This window comes from Salmo trutta, chromosome 37 (genome assembly GCF_901001165.1).
Source record: "Salmo trutta chromosome 37, fSalTru1.1, whole genome shotgun sequence".
Lineage (NCBI taxonomy): Eukaryota > Metazoa > Chordata > Actinopteri > Salmoniformes > Salmonidae > Salmo > Salmo trutta.
The window spans coordinates 27895925-27904662 of record NC_042993.1 but is presented as its reverse complement, the minus strand read 5'-3'; positions in this window follow the sequence as shown (position 1 = coordinate 27904662).

The window sequence follows — 8738 nt, the reverse complement described above, 5'->3', positions numbered from 1 at the left end:
AACCTCTAGTGAGGGTAGAACATTTATATTCACATTAACCTAATTTGCAGGCACCTCATTTAAGGAAAGGTGATATGGGTCTGTTGAATAGATTGAGCACTTTGAAGTGGCTAATACAGTAGCTTAGCCTACCATGTTACCTTCTCACCTTGGGTGACTGTAAGAAACAAAAGGGGAATGGCGACAATATCACAAGTTATTTACTGTAAGTATATACAGTGGGGGAAAAAAGTATTTGCTGATTTTGTACGTTTGCCCACTGATAAAGGATCAGTCTATAATTTTAATGGTAGGTTTATTTGAACAGTGAGAGACAGAATAACAACAAAAATATAACAGAAAAACGCATGTCAAAAATGTTATAAATTGATTTGCATTTTAATGAGGGAAATAAGTATTTGACCCCCTCTCAATCAGAAAGATTTCTGGCTCCCAGGTGTCTTTTATACAGGTAAGGAGCTGAGTTTAGGAGCACATTCTGAAAGGGAGTGCTCCTAACCGCAGCTTGATACCTGTAAAAAAGACACCTGTCCACAGAAGCAATCAATCAATCAGATTCCAAACTCTCCACCATGGCCAAGACCAATGAGCTCTCCATGGATGTCAGGGACAATATTGTAGACCTACACAAGGCTGGAGTGGGCTACAAGACCATTGCCAAGCAGCTTGGTGAGAAGGTAACAACATTTGGTACGATTATTCGCAAATGGAAGAAACACAAAAGAACTGTCAATAACCCTCGGCCTGGGGCTCCATGCAAGATCTCACCTCGTGGGGTTGCAATGATCATGAGAACGTTGACGAATCAGCCCAGAACTACACGGGAGGATCTTGTCAATGATCTCAAGGCAGCTGGGACCATAGTCACCAAGAAAACAATTGGTAACACACTACGCCGTGAAGGACTGAAATCGCCCGCAAGGTCCCCCTGCTCAAAAAATACATATGCATGCTCGTCTGAAGTTTGCCAAGGAACATCTGAATGTTTCAGAGGACAACTGGTGAAAGTGTTGTGGTCAGATGAGACCAAAATGGAGCTCTTTGGCATCAACTCAACTCGCCGTGTTTGGAGGAGGAGGAACGCTGCCTATGACCCCAACAACACCATCTCCACCGTCAAACATGGAGGTGGAAACATTATGTTTTGGGGGTGTTTTTCTGCTAAGGGGACAGGACAACTTCACCGCATCAAATGGACGATGGACGGGGCCATGTACCGTCAAATCTTGGGTGAGAACCTCCTTCCCTCAGCCAGGGCATTAAAAATGGGTCGTGGATGGGTATTCCAGCATGACAATGACCCAGAACACACGGCCAAGGCAACAAAGTAGTAGCTCAAGAAGAAGCACATTAAGGTCCTGGAGTGTCCTAGCCAGTCTCCAGACCTTAATCCCATAGAAAATCTGTGGAGGGAGCTGACGGTTCGAGTTGCCAAATGTCAGCCTCGAAACCTTAATGACTTGCAGAAGATCTGCAAAGAGGAGTGGGACAAAATCCCTCCTGAGATGTGTGCAAACCTGGTGGCCAACTACAAGAAACGTCTGACCTCTGTGATTGCCAACAAGGGTTTTGCCACCAAGTACTAAGTCATGTTTTGCAGAGGGGTCAAATACTTATTTCCCTCATTAAAATGCAAATCATTTTATAACATTTTTGACATGCGTTTTTCTGGATTTTTTCGTTGTTATTCTGTCTCTCACTGTTCAAATAAACCTACCATTAAAATTATAGACTGATCATTTCTTTGTAAGTGGGCAAACGTACAAAATCAGCAGGGGATCAAATACTTTTCCCCCCCACTGTACATTACTGTATTACTTTCACTGGGATGAACATATACCATTAGCAGCAGCAGAAAACTGAAGGTGCATGGATTTTCTAACCGTGCTGGGTGAGGCTTTTCCACGGCTATGGACACAAAAATAACCATGGGTGGAATTGGGAGGAACGCTTCAGAACAGAGTTATACGACATATAAAAAGTGTTATTTTTTTTTGTGAATTCCTAGGATGTTGCATTGGAAGTTTCATGGAGTGACCCCCCCCCCCCACCCCAATATCACCCCTGCACCTAACCAACCTCCTCTTTTCTCCCCCTCTATCTAGTGATGGGAAACAGCCCTTGGACTTCCTCTGTCTCAATCTGCCCCTTCAAAAGGAGGCTATGGTGTGGGTGGGCGGTGGTAGGAGCACATCTCCGTGTAACATGCAGTAAATAGTTTCTGTAATTAAAGCCCCCAAACTTCAGAGCCCGGTTTAATCTGTTAAAGCCCATCGCTACAGCTCTCATCAAAGAACAGGATGAGCTAGGCACAGGACTATGTACGAGAGTTAGCGTGTGTGGCCGACTGGCTGTGTATGTGTATGGTTTGGGAGGTACATTTTACTGCAGCTCGGTTGGCTTACATAATGTGACTATTAATAAATTACATATTTGCCATACATCAACCTACAGCTGTCGACACACAGTGATATGGAAATATTGTAATGGGCTTTTCATAAAGAATTCGGACTGCAATTGTACTGTAGGTCAATCTCCTGTACACTTACAATCCCCTACACACAATACAAACAGACAGTTCTGATTGCCCTCATGAACATGGGAAGAAAGGAGGAGAGAACCAGGGGCGGGAGGGAACAACAACCAATGGAGATCTGTGGCTGGAATAGCTACTATTTTTAACGAGCTCTCTCTTTCTCTCTCAGTCGGTCCTCTTAGCCACAGAGAGGCCAACACAGCTAGGTGGTCATTATGAGCTTACGTGGGTAACGCTTAACTGACGACTCCCGTCTCAGGCAGTCTGATTCAGGCCCAATCTTAGAGGGTGGTGGTGGTTCTTAGAAGCAGTGGGGCGTCAAACAATCCTGCAGGGTATAATTCTTGTGGCTGTCCCTTCGGCTACAATGGGACATGGGTGGAGTGCTGTCCTACCCACAAGCTAAGGGGAAAGAAGTGGAGTCTCCTGGGTAGTCTGGTAGCTAGATTATGCCTCTGTTTGGAGCCTGTCTGAGCTGTGGGGGTCACCTGGTGCAGTATATGGTCTGTTATGCGGTCAAGCCGTCGCTGTCAATCATTTAAACAATTTGGCCAAGGAGAATGGGGCTCGGTCTGGTCGACATCATAACAAGCCTCCTCGACAGTGTCATCACCTCTCTAGCCAAAGTAAAGAAGTGTGTTTATGTTTTCATTACAGGCGTGTGTAAAGGATGGTGTCTCTGTAGCATAAAATATGCTCTGTCTTACTTTGCTGAACTGCACTATACCATTTTTCATATACTCTATAGATCATAGCTTTCCACATAACCTAGGGGTCTAATTATGGAAACATATAGGAAATCTTCCAAATCCCAAATACAATCCCAAATAGTTTTAATATAGATAATTAATTTGTAAATGTTCAGTCTATATCCAATGAGGAGTTACAAAGTGATCCAACTTTCTGATAGCAGTATATCACAGTAAACGGGCGGAGTGCCACGGACCTTTGTCAGATTTGGAAAATAAAAACCTTTGAATTTGTCTGATTAAGACATTCTAAGAGCAGTAGAATTTTATTTTCAATTTTAATGAGTTTTTTTAGGCTGTCGCTGTTGAATTCCTGAAAGTCTATCATTTTCATTTGCTCCATTTGCATTTGAAAAATGTGGTGGAAAGGTCATATCTTTGTACTTTCTCTGGGTGGTGATGCAGTCTCAGACCGTTCCATGTTAAGAAACACTGAAATAACAAGGAGAAATTAACTGTTTCAGTCAGAATCCCAAAATATTACGCCAATAGAGTCTCTTCCTGTGTTAATTGAATTCAGCTACCAAAGAGTGTTGGTCACTTTTGAATCGTTGTTGTTCTATCTCTAACCAAAAATAAAACTAAGTACGTAAGGTCAGACCTGTAATCTGGAAATGTGGAGATGGTGAGTTCACTCCAGGACACAGACAAAAAGAAAATGGCCTCACAAATAATTCCCTTGAAACTAAAAGCTGTTTGTGGGGGCAATAAGTAAATCTTCAGATCTTTCCTCCCCATGTGGGGTTGCCTGTGTTTTATATCAGAGCATAAACACAGCTGACACCTTGTCAAGAGAAGTAAAAAACCTCTTGGATGGATGCACGCACACACACACACACACACACACAGGCGTATGAAGACACACACACACACACACACACACACAGACCTATGAAGAAACACACTCTGGCATATGAAGACAGACACACACGCACATACACGAACACACACACACACACACCACACACACAGTCCATTCACAGGTATGCTCCATCCTTCTCATATGTGCCTGATAGCGAATTGAAGGTCTTGCAGTAAACCACAGTGCCTCGTTCTCCTCTCCTCTCTCTCCTGCAGAGCCTTCCACGTCGTCCACTGTCTGCAGACCTACTGTGCTGATACAGTATGTTTATCAGCTGGTCTGGTCTGGATGGGCCAGGTGTTTTGAATGAGGGCCTCTACGGAACTTGACGTAACGCACACACACACACCTCAGTGGTGGAGGACAGAGGTGACTGTGTGGATGATGGAGGGTGATTGGTGGGGTAGCCTAATAAATAACAGAAGCACCTGCGCTGCCTTTAAAGCGTCATTTTACAGTGGGTTCTCATTTTACAACAATAGCACTACAGCACATAATACAATCTCGCCCCCAGTGCCAAGATCTCCAAAGCATTTCCAGATGGAAGATAGTTATATTGCCCTGACGTACACCAGGAGGACAGGCTTATTTTATTACTGTTTGGGGAGATTTGAAGCACCTCAAATCCTAGGTTTGAGTTTTTCTTTCAGGTGCAGAATTTCAGTCTGTCCTGAGCCCTCTACTTGCATTTCTTCAGGGAATGTGTTGGCTAATTGTCTTGCGTTTATGGCTTGGCTTACACTATTCTTTTGTTGATCAAATGTCTGATTAGGGCTTTAATTAAGTTCAATCACATTCAAATCAGAGAGAGAGAGAGAGAAAGAGAGAGAGAGAGAGAGAGAGAGAGAGAGAGAGAGAGAGAGAGAGAGAGAGAGAAAATATTTCTCCTTGTTATTTCAGTGTTTCTTAACATGGAACGGTCTGAGACTGAACATTTACAAATGAATGATCTATATTAAAACTATTTGGGATTTGGAAGATTTCCTATGTTTCCATAATTAGACCCCTAGGTTATGTGGAAAGCTATGATTTATAGAGTATATGAACAAATGTATAGTGCAGTTCATCAAAGTAAGACAGAGCATATTTTATGCTACAGAGACACCATCCTTTACACACGCCTGGAATGAAAACATAAACACACTTCTTTACTTTGGCTAGAGAGGTGATGACACTGTCGAGGAGGCTTGTTATGATGTCGACCAGACCGAGCCCCATTCTCCTCGGCCAAATTGTTTAAATGATTGACAGCGACGGCTTGACCTCATAACAGACCATATACTGCACCAGGTGACCCCCACAGCTCAGACAGGCTCCAAACATGGGCATAATCTAGCTACCAGACTACCCAGGAGACTCCACTTCTTTCCCCTTAGCTTGTGGGTAGGACAGCACTCCACCCATGTCCCATTGTAGCCGAAGGGACAGCCACAAGAATTACACCCTGCAGGATTGTTTGACGCCCCACTGCTTCTAAGAACCACCACCACCCTCTAAGATTGGGCCTGAATCAGACTGCCTGAGACGGGAGTCGTCAGTTAAGCGTTACCCACTTAAGCCCATAATGACCACCTAGCTGTGTTGGCCTCTCTGTGGCTAAGAGGACCGACTGAGAGAGAAAGAGAGAGCTCGTTAAAAATAGTAGCTATTCCAGCCACAGAGCTCCATTGGTTGTTGTTCCCTCCTGCCCCTGGTTCTCTCCTCCTTTCTTCCCATGTTCATGAGGGCAATCAGAACTGTCTGTTTGTATTGTGTGTAGGGGATTGTAAGTGTACAGGAGATTGACCTACGGTACAATTGCAGTCCGAATTCTTTATGAAAAGCCCATTACAATATTCCCATATCACTGTGTGTCAACAGCTGTAGGTTGATGTATGGCAAATATGTAATTTATTAATAGTCACATTATGTAAGCCAACCGAGTTGCAGTAAAATGTACCTCCCAAACCGTACACATACACAGCCAGTCGGCCACACACGCTAACCCTCGTACACAGTCCTGTGCCTAGCTCATCCTGTTCTTTGATGAGAGCTGTAGCGATGGGCTTTAACAGATTAAACCGGGCTCTGAAGTTTGTGGCTTTAATTACAGAAACTATTTACTGCATGTTACACAGAGATGTGCTCCTACCACCGCCCACCCACACCATAGCCTCCTTTTGAAGGGGCAGATTGAGACAGAGGAAGTCCAAGGGCTGTTTCCCATCACTAGATAGAGGGGGAGAAAAGAGGAGGTTGGTTAGGTGCAGGGGTGATATTGGGGTGGGGGGGGGGGTCACTCCATGAAACTTCCAATGCAACATCCTAGGAATTCACTTTAAAAAAAAAACTTTTTATATGTCGTATAACTCTGTTCTTAAGCGTTCCTCCCAATTCCACCTCTGGTTATTTTTGTGTCCATAGCCGTGGAAAAGCCTCTACCAGCACGGTTAGAAAATCCATGCACCTTCAGTTTTCTGCTGCTGCCAATGGTATATGTTCATCCCAGTGAAAGTAATACAGTAATGTATATACTTACAGTAAATAACTTGTGATATGGTCGCCATTCCCCTTTTGTTTCTTACAGTCACCCAAGGTGAGAAGGTAACATGGTAGGCTAAGCTACTGTATTAGCCACTTCAAAGTGCTCAATCTATTCAACAGACCCATATCACCTTTCCTTAAATGAGGTGCCTGCAAATTAGGTTAATGTGAATATAAATGTTCTACCCTCACTAGGGGTTTCTACGGCGGAGTATGAAAGTGAAAAGTAGGAGCTACAAGACAAAGAGAGCACTTGCATAAAATAACAAAATAAATACTTTAAATCTGTTTTAGCAGTCAATTGTTTCAGCCTTTCTGTTGAACAAGCCCACTACCATTCATGTCAATCGCATGTACAGCTATCACCAAAACAAGACTGGACCAAGTGCAGTCAACCATTGACATCATCATTCAAAATGTCGAAGCTCAGCAACATAATGAAAACATGACATATTTCACTGGCGAACACGGTGAATGTACAGTAATTGAATTATCCGTGTCATCTCAATTGTGAGCAAGAAGTGAGAGGTTGAGGGGACGTATGCTTCTACACATCATTAGGAAGTGAAAGTGTGGAAAGAAAGACAGCTGTGTTTCTTTCCTGGAGCATTCCCGATGCTCTGACTGGAACCAAAGTGAAGCACAGCCCAATGTTTCCTCATTCCCTGGGAGGTGTGTGTGTGTGTGTGTGTGTGTGTGTGTGTGTGTGTGTGTGTGTGTGTGTGTGTGTGTGTGTGTGTGTGTGTGTGTGTGTGTGTGTGTGTGTGTGTGTGTGTGTGTGTGTGTGTGTGTGTGTGTGTGTGTGTGTGTGTGTGTGTGTGTGTGTGTGTGTGTGTGTGTGAATGGGGACAGCTGTTAGGGTCGTAATCACTAAGTGTTCAAGACTTTCCCCACATTATGCCGGCGCTAGACCTCTGTGGGATAGGTGACCGTGTGTGTGTACGTGTGTGTGTGTGTCTATATCCATTAAGTTGGGCTGCACTTGGATCTACCATCCAGCGAGACCGCTAGAGTATTTGAGTAATATCAAACTAAATGGCACTAAAAATGTTTTCCTTTTCAAAATGACTGAAAAGTTGGATGTGACACCATCATATTTCAACTTTTGGTATTTGGAAAACATCAACGGCCCATTTCTTCAAACCACTTTTATTTCATGTCAGACTCAAGTAATTTTGTTCACTTTCTATCGGCCTGGATGTCTCTTTATGCATTCCAAATGAAAACTCTAGCAAAGTCATTTTCATCCACGACTTATTTCAATTCATCACATAATGCGCCTCAGTTTGAATTCAGCATAGTGTTATTATGTGAGTGGATACAGGTAACTCTATCCATGAATGAGTGTTTGTAATAAGAAAAGTACATATGAATGGTCCTTGCATTTGTGAGGTTTCATACATTACTTACAGTTGGGAACCAACACTGGCTTCCTGTAAGGGCAATGATTGACATTCCTGAAGTGGAACAGAGAACTGGGTCATATTCAGTAGGCACCAACTGGGATAAAACAGACCTAAACAGGGAGGGCACTACCTGAACTTGTCTAATAAAAAACACTCATTTTTGTTTCCCGTTACATAGTGCTTTGATACGACGTGCCCCAATAAACACGACCCGGTATGGTAGGAGGAGCAAAAAAAATGAGACAAGACACCAAGGATACAGTACAGTTGTGGATATTAAAAAGGTTTATTTTCAAAATGTCTGTTGCAGTAACGGTACATTGTTACTGTGACAAACTCTCTTACTGGGTGACGCCAAGCAGCAACACCATCAGCGATCATCTAACAATAATCTATGCAGTTAAATACATTTCTGAAATATACCCGACAGTGCAATTGTGTCCCTTTTTAAAGCAAATGTTTTTACCTGAACTGCAGTGCAGGTTAACTTTAGCATGCCCACACCTGTATGATTAATTTTACCACTCCTAAGACATACTATTAGTAAAAGTGCAAACACCAACAAAACACCACTCCACAAATGTACACATGAACATACTCAATACTGTTCTGCACAGCGCATAGTGTCCACATACAGTGAGGGAAAAAAGGATTTGATCCCC